Source organism: Dermacentor silvarum, chromosome 9 (genome assembly GCF_013339745.2).
Source record: "Dermacentor silvarum isolate Dsil-2018 chromosome 9, BIME_Dsil_1.4, whole genome shotgun sequence".
Classification (NCBI taxonomy): Eukaryota; Metazoa; Arthropoda; class Arachnida; order Ixodida; family Ixodidae; genus Dermacentor; species Dermacentor silvarum.
Genome location: NC_051162.1, coordinates 22626794 through 22644037, shown reverse-complemented (window position 1 = coordinate 22644037; position 17244 = coordinate 22626794). Strand labels below are relative to the sequence as shown.

The window sequence follows — 17244 nt, the reverse complement described above, 5'->3', positions numbered from 1 at the left end:
AAAAAAAGCTCTATAGCGAAAGGGGGAGGGTAACAAAAATCGAACCGCTTTTCTTTCTTTTTTTCGCCACCGTGGTACCGTCATCCATCCGCTAGGGCTTAACTGAAGTGCGCCTTGGCACTAGCGTCGACTGAGCGTCTGCTATAAAACAACCAATGGTAGGTATAGGAAGATTCACCCCCCTGGTTTAAGTATGCACGCGACGCGAACGGTGCAGATTTTATCTGTAGGATGTGTGTGCTAGGGTCGCGGCTAGACCGTCTAGAGCAAGAGAAAGATAAGCTAGCTAAGCGGGTTGGAAAGCTAGAAAAGGAACTTAAAAGCGAGCAGAAGCAGAGGAAGGAGGTAGAAGAAAAGCTAGTTAACGTAGAGATGCAGCTGAGGGCCACCATTCAGCAAAGCAATGGTGAACCCATCGAGGCGAGCACCGTGAATGGAGCTGGCTCCTATGCGGGTGCAGAGACATCCGAACCCGCCACGCCGGGAGGCAGTGGCGGAACCGTCAGTGATAGTCACGAGGGGGCTAACACTGACGCGGCCGCGGAAGAGAACAAGGGCAAGGATAAGACAGGAGGGGAGGGCGTTGTGACCTCGGGGGCAGCTTTCGGCGGTGAGGGGGAAGAAAAGCGTCGAGTAGTCTTTGTTGGAGATTCCAACATGCGTAAAGTAGAACCGGTGATAACAGAGAGGGTAAGTGCAGGCGAACGAGTCCAGCTTAGCGCGCTTCCGGGAAAGCCGATTAGAGAGGTGATAGCGAAGGCCAAGAAACGCATGCGGGACACAATGGAAGAGAGACACCTATAGTCGGATACAACTTTAGAAGACAGCGGCATTTGCCCCTCAAAGGCGGATGCACACGAGCTGGCACCAATAGGCGCGCACTTCAGGTGACGTCATGAGCCGGACGGCTGGTGTCCCCGCCGACGGAGAACATGCCTAACATGGCCGCCCTCGCTTCGAACTGGGCCGAGGCGCGTCAGCTCTGTGCGCCTCCCTTCGTCAGAGTGAATTCGAATTGTTTGTGGTGGTCTGTCATGCCGGAAATATTATTGTGAGCTTATGATGCACAATTTGTGCCGCGTGCGTTTGTTCTGAGCCGTGAGCCGGCGAAGAAAGATTACAGCGAACATCGGTGACGCTGCGCTTCGTGTGGAAACAGGATCCCGCGGCGACATACCGCTGCAAACAAACATCGTATGTGTTTGTTTTGTGGTATTTTGTTTTGCTCCTAAGTGAAGTTACGACGAGGAGAGTTCGCCAAAGTCTGGTACCTACTGTGAGCGGCGGGTGTGTTTGTGTACTGTGCCCCTGCGTTTCTCGTCGGACGTGGTGAAGTGATGGAGCAAAACCATTATCAGGATAAATGAAAAAGCGTGCGCGGATGAAACCAACCTGCGAGTTTCTCAACAGAAAAGATTTGTGAAAGCAACCTCCAACGCAAAGATTCGTTGCTACCAGCTCAGCGTGAAAACGACCGATCGTGCTGTGCTGTCAGCGCTCGACTTGCTTTCCCACAACACAGCTTTGCGCTTTGTCGTGATATGTCACTACTAAAAAATTCCTATGACAGTGAAGGCAACAGAGCCAATGTGTGCATTTAAAAAAAGTACGACCAAGTAGGCACAGCTGCTTGTGAACTGACTCCTAATAGTTCTACTCGCGTCTGCGTTAAATGTGTGTGCATGTTTTCTTGTGTGTTTGTGTATAATTGTTATTTTCCCCTTTTTTGTATTTTAGATCTTAGTTTTCGCGTTTGTGTTCATGTGTGTGAATATGTGAGTTCTTCCGTGCGTGTATGTATTTATTCCTATTTTTATCCTTTTATTTTTGCATTTGATCTTGTAAGCATGCTGCAGCCACGACTTTCTTTGCAATTCCATTAACTCGTCTCATTCAAAGCACCAAGTCCTGTGAATAGCAGGGCTGGCCTCTTCGATGTCATTAAAGCCATTCTCTCTTGTCTACCTTGCCTCCTCAGTCTGCCACCTTGCTTTGTTTTCTCCTACTATTCTGACCTTGCTTCTTGTGCTGTTGCCGCAACGTGATTAACCAACTTGCACCAAAGAAAGTTCTATCAGCTGTGACAACAGAAACATTGACAGATACAAAATGTTAAAAGCATCACGTGGCTTGCACAGTTACTTCGTCTCTTACCCCTGTTAATGTGTTTATGCATCAGTGCATACGGTAGCTTGCCAGAAGTGCACATGAAAAGGTGCCATATTGTGAAACAGCACCTTGCTATGTTGTTGCATTCAGTCTTAATAAACAGATGGTTTTGCTGCCCGTCACATGTGGTCGTACACATATATAACATTGTGCAGTGGGGTATCATTTCCTGTCTTGACGCTTTCATCATTACAAATGCAGTTTTCTAGTGAATGGAGTCCAGCAAAGCAGTGCTGTGAGAGCTTTTGCAACTTTCAGCATTTATTACTTCCCCAATATCATTGTCTGAATCTGTCCGTCACTTTGCCTACGGCTTGTAATGAACAAAGTGACTCACTAAAACACGTTCAACTTTACTGAGCATTTTTCCGGTACGTAAATATGACAAAAAAAATGCTAGCAAAGTTAATCACGTTTATAATTGTGCTTGCATTCGCATTACTTGCTCGAGTCAGATTAATAAATTGAAAATTGGCTATGACAACACTTCAATTTTCAGTGCAGACTGCTAACGGACCCATAAAGCGTGCTCCGAATTCTGCTATTTCACTATGGGGCGCGTCAAACTCGACAGTGGCTGCCTGAATGAACATTTTGGGGCTCACTAAGCTAATGATGTCTTATATTTGTTCTCTTAATTGCATTACTTGTGTGAGCCAGATAACAAAATAAACAATGAAACCATATGAATGTGCTTTGGCATTCAAGCTGCTGACTGTGGCTGTCAGTTTCGTGTTGTCAGCTGCTATTTCACCACCACTAGCTATGACATAAATGCGATTTCAAGTGCAGACTGCTAACAGAACCATAAAACGTGATCTGACTGCTGCTATTTCACTATGGGGCGCGTCAAACTCGACGGTGGCTGCCTGAATGAGCATTTTGGGCCTCACTAAGCTAATGATGTCTTATATTTGATCTCTTATTTGCATTACTTGTGTGAGCCAGATAACAAAATAAACAATGCAACCACATGAATGTGCTTTGGCATTCAAGCTGCTGACAGTGGCTGTCAGTTTCGTGTTGTCTGCTGCTATTTCACCACCACTCGCTAAGACATGACTGATTTCCAGTGCAGACTCCTAACAGAACCATAAAGCGTGCTCTGACTTCTGCTATTTCACTATGGGGCGCGTCAAACTCGACGGTGGCTGCCTGAATGAGCATTTTGGGCCTCACTAAGCTAATGATGTCTTATATTTGTTCTCTTATTTGCATTACTTGTGTGAGCCAGATAAAGTAAACAATGCAACCACATGAATGTGCTTTGGCACTCAAGCTGCTGACAGTGGCTGTCAGTTTCGTGTTGTCTGCTGCTATTTCACCACCACTCACAATGACATGACCGATTTCCAGTGCAGACTGCTAACAGAACCATAAAGCGTGATCTGACTAATGCTATTTCACTATGGGGTGCGTCAAACTCGACGGTGGCTGTCTGAATGAGAATTTTGGGCCTCACTAAGCTAATGATGTTTTATATTCCTTCTCTTATTCGCATTACTTGTGTGAGCCAGATAACAAAATAAACAATGCAACCAAATGAATGTGCTTTGGCGTGCAAGCTGCTAACAGTGGCTGTCAGTTCCGTGTTGTCTACTGTTATTTCACCAGCACTGCTATGACATGACTGATTTCCAGTGCAGACTGCTAACACAACCATAAAGCGTGCTCTGACTTCTGCTATTTCACTATGGGGCGCGTCAAACTCGACGGTGGCTGCCCGAATGAGCTTTTGAGCCCGCCAGCGATAATCAGCGTTAACAATAGTGTTTCAATTCAGATATGCCAGCATTTAAATGTATTTCTATGTCACTTCTTAAATCGAGCACAATGTGTGCAGGACGTTGCTTATCAGAATTGAGCTTCTATTATAAGGAATATGCCATAAATGGAACTACTTATTTATTTGTGAGGTCACGGAATGGATGGTTGATTGTTGCGAACCCACCAGCAAAATTTTGGTAGCCATAATAAGGGCTGTTCTTTTGTTAATAAGAAGCCTTTATGCTTCGTCGAGTGGCTCAATGCCAGACAGCTCGCAGTTGGAGTCGCTTTCTTCAGTGTCATCTTCACCCAGCTGGATGATGATGGGTTGAATGTGCTCACTCCCAGACATGTCAAGTCTGAACTTTGCCTCCAAGTCCATCACATGCTGAATGCTCTTCCTACAGTCTTCCGCCGTTACCCGCTTGATTTTCTCGCTCAAGATGACGTCGACCGTGGACAGCTTGAAGTCTCTGTTGTCCGCAGCGATGCCATTTTTGACTTTGGCCCACACAAGCTCAATGGGATTAAATTCGCAGTGGTACGGCGGGAGCCTGACTACAACGCAACCGGCCTCTTACAGCTGTGTTGTCTACGATGTAGCTCAGAAAGCGTGACTTCACAGATGCCACCAGCTCAAGCAGCTGCTTCTTAATCATCCTTTCACCGTAGGTGATGTTCTTGCTTGTGAGCCACTCCTGTATCTTTTCCTTCTTCCAGGCCGTCGTCGGCAATTTCTCTTCTCGCCGGCTATGGTAAGGTGCATTGTCTAAAACAATGACGCTCCCAGCTGACAACTTCTTCAGAACGTCCTTGAACCAGCCCTCAAAGCGATTGCCGTCCATTTCTTCGTGGTAGTCGCCTGTCTTTTGGCCTCTGAATACATCCAAGCAGCCGTCGACGAAACCATCCTCGCTCTAGATGTGCGTCACGATCAGGCGCTGACCTTTCCCAGAAGGTTGTTTTAGACCCGTCGTCAGGACATTTGCTCGAGCGAACAGGCGTCTGCGCTTCTGCACCACGGTGTCTGTCCACACGATCGACCGAGTGTGTCCCGCCGTCACCCATGTCTCGTCCAGGTAGAAGATCTTTCGGCCTTCCGCCCGGTAGCGCTCCACGTCACGGAGGTATCGATTCCGCCAATCGGTGATGTCATCCCGGTCGATAAGCAGCGAGTTGCGGCTTCTCTTTTCGTGCTTGAAGCCGATCTCGGCAAGCAGGCGACGCACGGTACACCGCCTTAGTGATAGGAGTTCCATACGCTCCGAGAACTCTGTAGTTATCTTCTCGACAGTCGGTATCTCGTTGCGGCGAAAGAAATCGTGCACACATGACCTCAGCACGCACAACGTGAAGCTGTCAAACTTCGCGCTGCGTCTTCTCTTCTCCGCATTGCTTGGGCGCTTTTGCGAGGGCGTCGTCAGTTTGCCACCCGAAAAATGCGAAGCTTTAACTTCCTCCCTCACCCTGAACACAGTCCTTTCGCTGACACCGAGCATGTCGGCGACAAACTTGCTCGTGTCCTCCACGCTGCGTTCAGGCTGCCTGTTACGCCAAAACGTGTAGCAGTGGAAGATCATGTTGCGTGAATCGCTGTTCAGGATGTGGCCGCTCTTGTCCTTGCCGAGGCTCCTTGGTGGTGTGGTCATCGAGGCGACACAAGGCTTGTTCGGCAACAAAGGATTGCGTTCCGATGTCACCTCGCTGGGCTCCATGGCCGAAAACTGGCACGGAATGCCGCGCGCGATCGTGCCCGAACTTACGAGATCGCAGGTTCGCAACCGCGAAAAAAAAAGAAAAAAATATATTAATTAAAAATAAGCCCAACACATTAAAAATAATGTTGTGCAAACACACAAAAAGTATATATGAATTTTATCATATTAAGCCAGCGACTGCTACGCCCGGTGCCGTCGATCTTGCTCCGTAGCAGACGACGCACAGCGTTGTAGAAGGCACGGAGTTATTTTTCTCTCGCGATCCGGCATGTGCGGTAGCATTTCCATCATGATAGTTTTACCAAACCACTCGTCAAGATACACAAATCTTAATTATAGCGACAAATACGCGTTTTGGAAGCAGTCGCACTTTTTTGAGCGGGACTATTTCTTTAGTCGCGGATAGAATTGGCTGCTGCGCTTCGGTCAACTGGGCGGGGCCTCCTCCCAAGTAACGCAAAATGTTGCCATAACGTTCTCTGAATGTGCACAAATGTCGGCGTATAACGTTGCCTACATGCTGCTAATGTCCTCTTTTTTGATCGCCACACAACGTTGGGTCGCAACGTTGTGGCAGCGTTGAGCAGCACATTCACGACGTTAACATAACGTTAACAGAACTTCCTGGCAACGTAATTTGGATGTTGCCTTTGTCACTTGAGCTTTCAGGCAACGTACGTATGTGACGTTCAAGCAACACTCAACTGATATTGCATAATATTTGTAGACATGCATAACAGCAGTGCTGTCAGCATGACACGGCTGACAGCACCGCAAACCCTTAAATTTATATTTGCTTGACAGATAATTTACTCTAGTAGTTTTCATGTTGCATATGCATGAAAATGTGAAACAAGAATTAGTGATAAACAGCGTTTATTACGTATATATCTTGTGTAGTTTACCAAGATATCTGTGTACCTTACCTTGTGGTAAGGTACACTATACACGTAAAATAATGCTGTTTTCACCAGTTCTTGTTTACATTTTCATGCATATACGACATGAAAACTACTAGAATGCATTATCTGTCAAACAAATATAAATTTAAGGGTTTGCGGTGCTGTCAGCCGTGTAATGCTGACAGCGCTGCTGTACGGGCAGCTCATCTGTCTTGCACTATATATAGTACCAACGCGCCCTAAGCCAGAATCTTTAAAGTGTTTCACATGGTGGTTTGCTTGACTTGTCTTGCTGTTGTCCATAGCACAGCATATAAATGCTAACTGCAAGTAAAAGTGCACAATGCAAAGCTGCGAAGTGGTTCATAAGAACAATTTTTCATTTTGGCAATAACAGCGAGAAGCAGCATGCACGTCCAATGTGCAGAGGTTCTCGTATAAAGGTTCTCGCAGCAGGAAAGTAAATATATTCCACAAATGTTCATTTCCTAAACATATCATTTAAGCTTAGACCACAGAAAAAAATCAGTCTTTGCTTCCGACTTACTGCTCTAAAAATCATGTGTCGGTAGCTGCATGTGCTTTCAAGAAATTGTATAACAGCCAACATCAGCTGCTAAGACCAAACGCTAGTATGTAGGAATTGTTTGTGCAGGAGGAATGTGGTGGTTGAATATGCACCCATGAATATGCATTGGTCCACCTTAAATAATAGTGAATGCCATAGACAAACCTGGTTATAATCTCAAACCATGCATTTATTTACTGTCTGCTTACATCATCTTGGCAAACAAATGACACATAACAGTAACTTAAACACTGATAACACACTGATAACACACTTAAATATATTTTCTATTAAACATCAAGGTCTTCTACCGCATATTAAGACTCTACTAACAGCTACAACTACAACACAATATATTTTGCTTTCCCATGTAGGTCAGACTTCGAAATCTTTTGCTTTGTGTCGAGTTCCCTTATTTCAATGGCAGAACACAATTTATACTTCTTAATAACAGCACAAATACTGTCCTCCATCACTTTGTAATGTACAACACAACACAGTAACACTGCGGTTGGATACTATCTCCTGCCAAGCATCCAGCCGGTCTTTTTGCCTAAGCTTGCAGACATGGCAGCAAGTGTGAAGTAGTCAACACAGCCCAAGGCGTAGAGTAACAGAAAGTCATCCAAGCACTGACTGCCAGCCATCACTTTTGCAGAGGATGGCCAGCAGCACAAGTGATGCACACATGCCTCCCTCGGTAGCTTCACTTGCATCCAGACCTCACTGGTTTCCAAGTCAATAATGCGGTAACCTGCAGAGACATCAATTACATCAAACTATAAAGCGCCATCTGAAACACTGAAGTAAGCCATGTTTACTGTGAAAACAGGCTATAAAAATGCTTACAAACAACTTAAGCTTCGCATAACTGTGAAACAAACAATAGTGACTTTACACAGGAGAATAATGCAAAACATCAAAAAGCAAATTTCAGTAAAACCTAACCATTATAGCTATAAGTTTGGACACAAGAGCAAGGAAAGCACAATAAACAATACCCACAACTTCCTTTATTGCGCTAAGCAGTTCAGACGTTAGTATCAATATATTCCTTTAACATAAAGCTTCCTTGCAATGCCACGGCTGCTTGTTACATCCAGTTCAGTCTTTGAAGAAAACAAAAATTAACAAATGATGTGAATGCTCTACCACGGTACCAAAACCACATTTCATTCGTGATGAAAGAAAGTTCCAATGAGTGAGTGATAAATTTGACTTGTTGGTACAACATATTGGTGAATTGCAGCACAGATATTGACGACAGAAAAGACGAGACAATAGACGTGTGCTGACTTCCAACAAAAAGCTTTATTTTCAGCGACCCATGTTTATAGCCGTCACTCATCACATTGCACACGCGCAATTCACACCCTTAGGTAGGTCAACTCTGTCTGATAAGTGTACAGATGCTGACACACATAGAGCCAAGTCGCGCAATCTTTTCAGCTTCAATAATTTCACGTGTTAGTTGATCACCGTTACTGCTGACAACAGTACACCGAGCAAACAATGGTTCACTGGCACATGAACTGCAACAACATGCAAGCCAACTGTCATGCACGTTTTTCTTGACATTATAGAGTGTTCTCTCAGCTGGTCATTGATACAGCGTCCTGTTTGGCCTATGTACTGTTTACCACAAGAAAGAGGGGTACAGTAATTCATGTTGCTAACATAGGTGACGAACGGATTTTTGTGCTTTTTGTTACACTTGTGTGCTGCCCTGAAACATTTCCTTTGATTACACAACTTTATAAGCTTCTGAGGTGCAAAGAAGACAACTTTAACTTTGGAACGATCTGCAGTTTTCACGATATTGTGAGACAGCTTATGAATGTATGGTATGACAGCCACTTTAAGTCGGTCAGATACTGGAGTGATCACATGGCAACCACTCGGTGCATGCGCTTTTCAGAGTAGAGGTCATGTGGTCACTGCATCTGACAGACATAAAACTGGCCGTCATACCCTACATTCATAAGCTCTCACAATATCAAGAAAATTGCATATCATTCTAAAGTTGTGTAATCAAAGGCAATGTCACAGCACGCCACACATATGCAACAAAACACCAAATTCCGTTTGTCACCTGTGTTAGCAATGTGGTTTATTGTATCCCCCTTGTGGTAAACAGTATATAGGTCAAATGGGACAGTGCATCAATCACCGGCTGAGAGAATACTCATACAATGTCAAGAAAAATGTGCGTGACAGTAGGCATGAATGTCATTGCAGTTCGCGTGACTGTGAACCGTCGTTTGCTCAGTGTACCGTTTCCAGCAGAAGCGGTGATCAACTAACACGTAAAATAATTGAGGCTGAAAAGATTTCGCGACTTGGCTCTGTGTGTATCAGCACACCTTCTGTACACTTGTCAGACAGTTTACTTTCTTCCTAAGGGTGCGAATTGCGCATGTGCAATGCAGTGACTGACAGCTATAAACATGGGCTAGCAAAAATAAAGCTTTTTGTTAAAGAGTTGCCGCATGTCTGTCGTCTTAACTCTTGTGTTGTTGCCTACATCTGCACAGCAATTCAGTGCCTGAACGACCAGCTACAACTACGCTACAGGTGTTACATATCGGGAGAAGGGTTGAATATTGCTCTACACTGCAAAAGTTGCCGTTGCTATCCGCGGATGACGAATACGGAAGTTCTGGCCTTGAAAAAACCAAATTAGAACGCGAGCTTTTGGAAGCGGTGTTAATCGAAAATTCTGGACCTGATAAGTAGGTTAGCGCCACTTCACAGGCACTTTTAAACAAAGAAATGCAACTCATGAGTAGCCACAAATAAGCTGGTTTGTTAATTCTGCTTTTGTTTCTTCTTAGGCTACCTAAACGCGAAAAACTTTGTCACTCGATTCAACCGCTCGGCCAAAACCAAGCATGAGAAGATGATTTTTTTCTCCTCAGGGGTACCACATTTCGAAAGATATGCATCAAATGCATCTGAAAAGTTAATCATTTCGGTGCAATACATGCATTGTTACAAACATTACAAAAACTTGAAAAAATGTGAATGATACTTACTACCCACAGCTTCCAATTTATCGGGGCTCAATGTCGGCTTCTCAACAGCATTGCCGTCCTTCAAGCACCGACAAGGAGCCCCTGTGATACTCCTACACCAAGCGCCAGGGCTCCCCACATCAGTTATGTCAGTTTTTTGCAGAACAGGGAATCCCGGCGATGGCACTGGAGCAGGCCCCAGTTATCGTTGCCAATGTATACAACATTTCCTAGGTGTACCTGCAATAAAAGATGGCAGAGACACATTAAGACAGCTTGCGTGTGGGAACGTGAAAGCACCTTTAGTCAACCAAATGGCTGCAATGTGACGTGCACAGTGTGACACGCACTAGGCACACCTTAAGTCAGCCAGAACCAAAGAGCTGCCGTGGCGTAAGGGAAGCGTGCTCCTTTCACACTCCAGGTTCTATTCCTACCCAGTCTGCACAACTTTCTTATTAAAGCAATTAATTTGCTTTGTTTACATGAACCTACCTAAATTTCACATTACTCCAAGCATTTTGATGTGCTTTTATTGCTTGTGCAATAGGCCATCGGTTTTATGTCAATAAGTGCTGGTAGCAAAAAGAAATATGTCTAACCGTGCGATAAATGTAACCGGAAATGGCAGGTACGTCCAGTGGCATTAGTGTGGGGGCTGCACACAAAATTATATAGCTTACCCTGTTTCAAATTTATTTTAAAGAGCAGTTTCAGTGAGCCCAAGTAGAGTCTTTCAGCTTTTTGCAGTGCAGAAACAGGTACAGTTTGTGCCAGCCAACCAGATGAAGAGCTCTCCTAGTAACTGTCTCTAATTGCCCTCTCAGCAATTAGTGGTAGCCAAAGTATAGCTTGTATCTCTACAACTGACACATGTCTCATTTCCTTAATGTGGTATTCGTCACTGATTTTGATGGTCAATTGGTTGCCATAGAGGAACAATCGAAATTTGGCGCGCAGCACCAGTCGTGTCAGTGCATTGTCAAGTGGCACGAACATATTTCTCCCTTGAGTGAATTATGGTGCTCTCCTGGGTACATGTTGAGGCACCAGCCAGTCTGCCCCATGTACATTTGACTGAATATATACATGATCAAAGGAACAGACTATGACGAACACAAGACAAATTGACGAACACAAGACAAATTGGGTTGCATCTTTACCTCAGCAAGCCTCAATTCTCATGTGGACTGCTATGCACGCACATTTCCAGCGAAAAATAAAGTAGGCAGGATATGCACGACAGTTCACAAGTGAATTCAGAAAGGCGAGCAGGCAAGGGAGGTTTGCTTGGTTAAAGATACCACCAAATTTGTCTAGTGTGTATGAGAGGCAGCTCACTGTATTTTTTTCACAACTGGTCAAATGTACACAGAGCAGACTGGCCGGTAACTAAATGTGCCAAATAAGTTCCCATATTTAACTCAAGAGACCAGCTTGCTCATCCAGTTTGGCCGTGCATTGCCGCGATAGGACTTCAGGCTGAATTAAGATGATCTGTTTTCACCTACGGTGAAAAATTGACACGAGAGATCAGTGAGGCATACCACATAAACAAGACATGCAAGCCAGACCCCATGATCAATTCATGAAATAAAAGGCGTCCTTTCTAGATGACAAGTGATTGAAGTTAGTCTGCGCCCATATTTACTTTCCTTTTTACACAAATATCATTTATTGTGATTTTATGCCTTTATATTACAACTTACGCCTTCCCTCTGAACGAAATTGTGCACAACATAAGCACACATCCAGTGTTGCTATTTTTAATCCTTCCATCAAAATAATGGTCAGTTAGCAGCAGTCATGTTGTATGGTACCCTTTTCCTCCCCATGTAAATTCTATCCTGAAAAGTTACATGAACTGACCGGCAAACTCATACATACACTACAAATTTCACCTAGCAAACACGGCTGGTTCTTAGAAAATGCACAAATACGGTGATAGGTATCTGTTGGCATACTGTAGCAATAGTAAGTGCCAGTTAGCTTCAACACTAGACAGTTTTAGTATAGCATATGCAACTAATAGCGTACGCCTATACGCTATAGCACAGCGTACGCTAAACAGCACACATTTATTATTTTTAGTTGGCCTGCGAGATCTTCCGATCTCAGAGGCCATATGCCATCGTCGCACCTATCTCTCGACTTCACTGACAGGTGGCGCTGATATATGTCGGTTTCCGACAGAAAATATCAGTTTCCAGAATATATCAGTTTCCGCTGATATATGTCGGAATGCGACGGGATCCACCCAGCGAGAACCGTAGGTAATGTGCAACTCCCAGAAGCGCTTGGGTTTAAAGTGGAAGGAAACAAACAGATCAGCCGTAGAGATCAGCAAGAGACGATTAGAGTACTTCTTCTTCTTCTTTCTGGGGTTTTACGTGCCAAAACCAGTTCTGATTATGAGGCACGCCGTAGTGGAGGGCTCCGGAATAATTTCGACCACCTGGGGTTCTTTAACGTGCACTACAACGCAAGCACACGGGCGTTTTTGCATTTCGCCTCCATCGAAATGCGGCCGCCGCGGCCGGGATTCGATCCCGCGATCTCGAGCTCAGCAGCGCAACGCCTTAGCTGACTGAGCTACCCCGGCGGGTAAGACGATTAGAGTACTGGTGGAAAAAAAGTAGGGAAAAGATGGATGCGACCTGATCCCTTGAAATCATAGGCAGCGGTACAAGGTAAATTTTTGAAAAAGAAAAATAATGATAGGTATACAAAAATGCAAGATAAAGAACATGTATAGTATACCTGATTAAATCAAGCAGGCTAGGTGACTATTTGTCGCCGCCCCGTTTCAAAGGGGATGCCAATAAATCATCATCATCATCATCAATCATCATTCCCTCGTTAGGCTTCGTGTCGTTCGAAATGAGAAGCGATCTCGAAAACTCCACAAGGTTAACCATATTACACTGTTGTCAAAGCGGCCTGACGGTAAGCGAAAGTTGCTTACACAGTCATTTTCTACGAACGAAGCGAATTCTGCAAAAGCCACGCCAAATTCAATTCGAAGTGGGCAGCGGGGACCACCGCCATGTTTAGCGTAAACTACGCAAACCACGCACAGACGGTAATGCTAAATCTGAGAAATAGCATGCATACGCTAGAGGTCGGATAGCGTTCTGCACATGCGCAGTGATGACCCACTATTTTATATCGTACGCAATGACATAGCGTACGCTAAACTAAAACTGTCTACTGCTGCAATACTTCAGCTGTCAGGCATCTACAGTGCTTATGACACCACAGAAGTGTAAGTGCACAACAAAAACAAGTGGCGCATCAACCATAAATTTGACTTGAGAGTAGTGACAACATAGACCGTTTCGTGTAGCTAAAACACTAGCCAATATGTAGAAAGTATATGCACAAGTATACTTACCTATAGATATTTGCCTACCTAACTTAAAACTATAAGAGTTGCAGTGCATATGATGCTTATTCTAGACACTGGTATTTTTGACAAAAATACTCTTAGAATCAGATATAATGCTTTTTCAATTCATCCAGCCAGTAAATGAAGTCGTACACATATTATAATTTGGACTTGCAGGTTGAACATATTCTGACCTGAGCAGCGCCAAGCAGAATGAATAGACCCAATGCCCACTGTGCTGACCAAATACACAGGATGAAACAGAAAATATGGAAAGGGACCCCAAAGTATTAGAAATACTTCTTGACAGCTGTAGAATTAGGGCTTGTTGGTTGATTGTCACTATTAAAATTACACTAAAGCGAATAAGACTGTTCTGTATGGTGTAGTTGAAATCAAATTCATTTGACGAGCAACATTGCAATAACCAGCAAACATGGCAAGAGCAAGCAGACATGTGCGAAATAGTGTGCTTTTTTAATAGTAGAGCATCAATACAATGAACTACCTACCAGTTAGCTATGTGTTCTATGCTGTATTGACTTGAAAAAAAGAGAAAAATAATGTAACTGGACATAGACTCGCAACTCCTACAATGCCTACTTGCATGAATAGGGATAGCTTGCCAAGAATATTATAAAATGGGAGAGAAAAAAGCAGGCTTACTAGAAAACACTTCAGAACTGTAGTAACTGCAGCACAATGAATACTGGCCTTAATGTATCATTTCAAGAAGTTTGAGCTCATCAAATGTGTATTTTCCAGTGGCAGTTATTCTTGGAACAAGACAGAAATAATCGTGAATATGAATGTTAAACAATGGTAAGCACACTGTGTGCTTACACCTATGACATATCTGGCCCATTACACTTTGAATTCTTATATGCGCAGAAGCTGCACAAGAGTGTAGTGTAAACACTAAAAATTCGGAAATAAAATCCTACAGCATAGGAAACAGTTTCAAAACAAGAAAACCAAAATGAAAAGTAATAAATAGTGTGTACTAAGCAAAATTAAAATGTAACTTGCAGCCAAGCGATTGATCCAAGAAAAAATACTTAACATCAGGACATGTTAGGTCTACTTTTATATAGAACACAATAAGGTGTGCATAACAGCTATGAACACAAATAAACAGCAAGTTGCATAAATATTTGGCCTATTTAGTAAGCTGTGTTGACTAATGTCGATTAACTTATCCACAAATGATACCAAGATGCTACTTTTTGGAACACGTACACTACATACATACCTGACCCGACCATCCAGATTATACGTTGCACTACGGCAGGCATAGCCAAGGGGTCTGGTGGCTCCTCCGTTATGTAGGCACTGTTATGGGTCACAGCCTCGCCACTATAAAATAAGTTCTGTGTTAACTTATAGCAGTGGCACACAGCTTTATAAAGCTGTCAAATTGTCTAGACATGCATGGAGCATCTAAATATAGTCACAAAAATAATGTTTGCATTATTGCAGGGTGGCAACAGAGCACAAAGCAGAAGTCACTGATGAATGTCTTGATAATGGGGACCCTTTGATCACAGTAAAATTATTGACAGGCAGCAGCACATAGCAAAGAAATGTTTGTTTACAAAACAATTCATTTTTTTTTCATGACTCAGTTTAACTTTCCCCTGTCATGTTTAGTTACGTATAAGGTATGTCAAACATCTTGTCTTAAAAAGTAAGTTGGACTAATAGCAAGCTGTGATTGCTTAAATTTTTTTTCTCTAAAGCTGCCGTAAACCGAAAACTTCGTAAGCAGATATTATTTACAACGTTGAGGCAAGAAAACATGGCAAGGAAACAAGTTTCCTTGGACAAGTAGATATGAAACAAGTTTCCTTGCCATGTAAGCAAGGAAACGTCACTGCAATAAGAATCGGTAAAGAGGCAAATGAGTCATTATGCAACTTCAGGAGAAAAGCGGGAGCTCACGCGCCGCACGCACATGATGAACACGATTATTTTCGAACGTTATATTTCTCATCGGAAGAAAACGTTTATCAAGATTTTCAATTTCGCATCGAAGCAATAAACTTGCGTAACTAAGCGCTGACAACCAGCGTTCAGCAAGCATCAGCACAGGTATCACTGTTGTCGCGGGACTTCTATTTCATACGCTCGCGCACGCTATGCACACACGAGAAGCTCACACAACACGCGCGTAGTTAGCCAGCACGATTACTTACCTTTTGAATGGTACGACGCGACCGCGAAGCACTCTCCAAGTTGCCGGTGCTGCGTCGACGATGTTACTCCCCGCATACATGCCGCTGCGTAGTGGACGAGCTGAGGCGCGCTAACACACATTCTTTGCGACGTCCACCCAACTTTCCAGAACGAGAACAAAGAAACCGCACTCCACGGCATAAAATCGTTGGGCCACATTTGCCTGGCGCGCCACGCATACGGCGAGTTTGCAGCGTGACACAAGGTATCTTCAGGCACTTCTGTGCACGCTAACTGCGACCTACTTCATAACAGCAAACACAAAAACACACGATCAAGCAAACGCGACGCTCGTAGCACCCCGCACATACGACCGCCATTACAGAACACGGAGGAAAAACAATAGCGCCACCTGCATACTTGTGAGAATGTTGTGGCCTCTGTGATGACAAAAATATTAACCAGTACACTCGCATACTAAAATTTTGTGCCGGGCTACACACAACTACGTATAGATGTTGCGAGACAAAATAACTGTAGAACAATCTATATTTTACACTATAGTTTGGCGTAGAAAGAAATTCTAAAACGCATTTTACCTTTGAATTGCTTCCGCCATCTGCAGCCAGCATAAGCATGGCCTTCGAGATCAGCTTTGGTTATCCTTATCAAGCCGTCGCTGTGGCCTGATTTGAACGGTTTGGGCTGTCTCGAAGCTGTCTCGAAGCCAATCCATGACGTTTAGCGATGCTGCCTACTTCTCCTACGCCGTCACTTAGTTTTAGATAACTTTCTGATGTCGTGAACATGAATTGTTGCCTCAGGAATTGTTGACACGATATCGGAGGTACAGATGTGCAGTGTTCGATGTTTTCGTGTGCGTTGTAACTGTTTCAGGTGGAAAGGATCAAATCCACGAGGGTTGATAGCTCGTGTGGCGCAGGTTACACCTGTATCGTCCGCATTTCCTTTCGTGTCGGTGTGTTGAATGTGCGCGGGTTTTACTCCTGTCGTCCGTACCTTCTTTGTTTATCGTGCGGCTCCCGAAGATTCCTCCTAAAAAAACATGTCTGCTGCGTGCATGTGTCCTGTGTGGTGTGTGAAACAAATGTGCGCGGGTGTACGGTGTGTTTGCAGCCCTATTGGTGGCTTATAGTCCTTTGCTCTAGTGCCGTTTCTATGATGTAAACTATACTTGAACTGAAAAAAATGCACTGTTTTTTATATGGACAAGTAGATATGATCTGTGTGTATCCACTGTGCAGTGTGCATGTGTTCGTCATTTTTATGCAGCTCGTATCATGGGGCTTGTGCCTATTCATGATGGCCCTTGCTTAATGTTACCACTTTTAGGGGCATGTGGCGTGCAAGCAGTCACAAAGTCTTGTGCATTTGGTGTGGAAGAAGGGAATACTTTTATGCGTAACTTTGTCTACTATAGGTGAACCGTTGCAACAATTAGCATTTTTTCCATGTGAATGCTTCTGCCATTTGATATAATTTGTAGCAGATCTTATCTGTGGAAAGCATAATAAACATAATT

At 43.9% G+C, this 17244-nt stretch overlaps 1 long non-coding RNA gene across 1 annotated transcript; it reads right to left on the bottom strand.

Annotated features, from left to right (window-relative positions):
- Positions 1-7207: 7207 nt before the first annotated feature.
- On the bottom strand, positions 7208-14969 carry LOC125940321 (uncharacterized). Its single transcript, XR_007463531.1, has 3 exons — positions 14779-14969; positions 10160-10378; positions 7208-7878 (listed from the first exon to the last, which is right to left on the bottom strand). It is a non-coding gene; the product is annotated as an uncharacterized LOC125940321 (long non-coding RNA).
- Positions 14970-17244: the final 2275 nt, after the last annotated feature.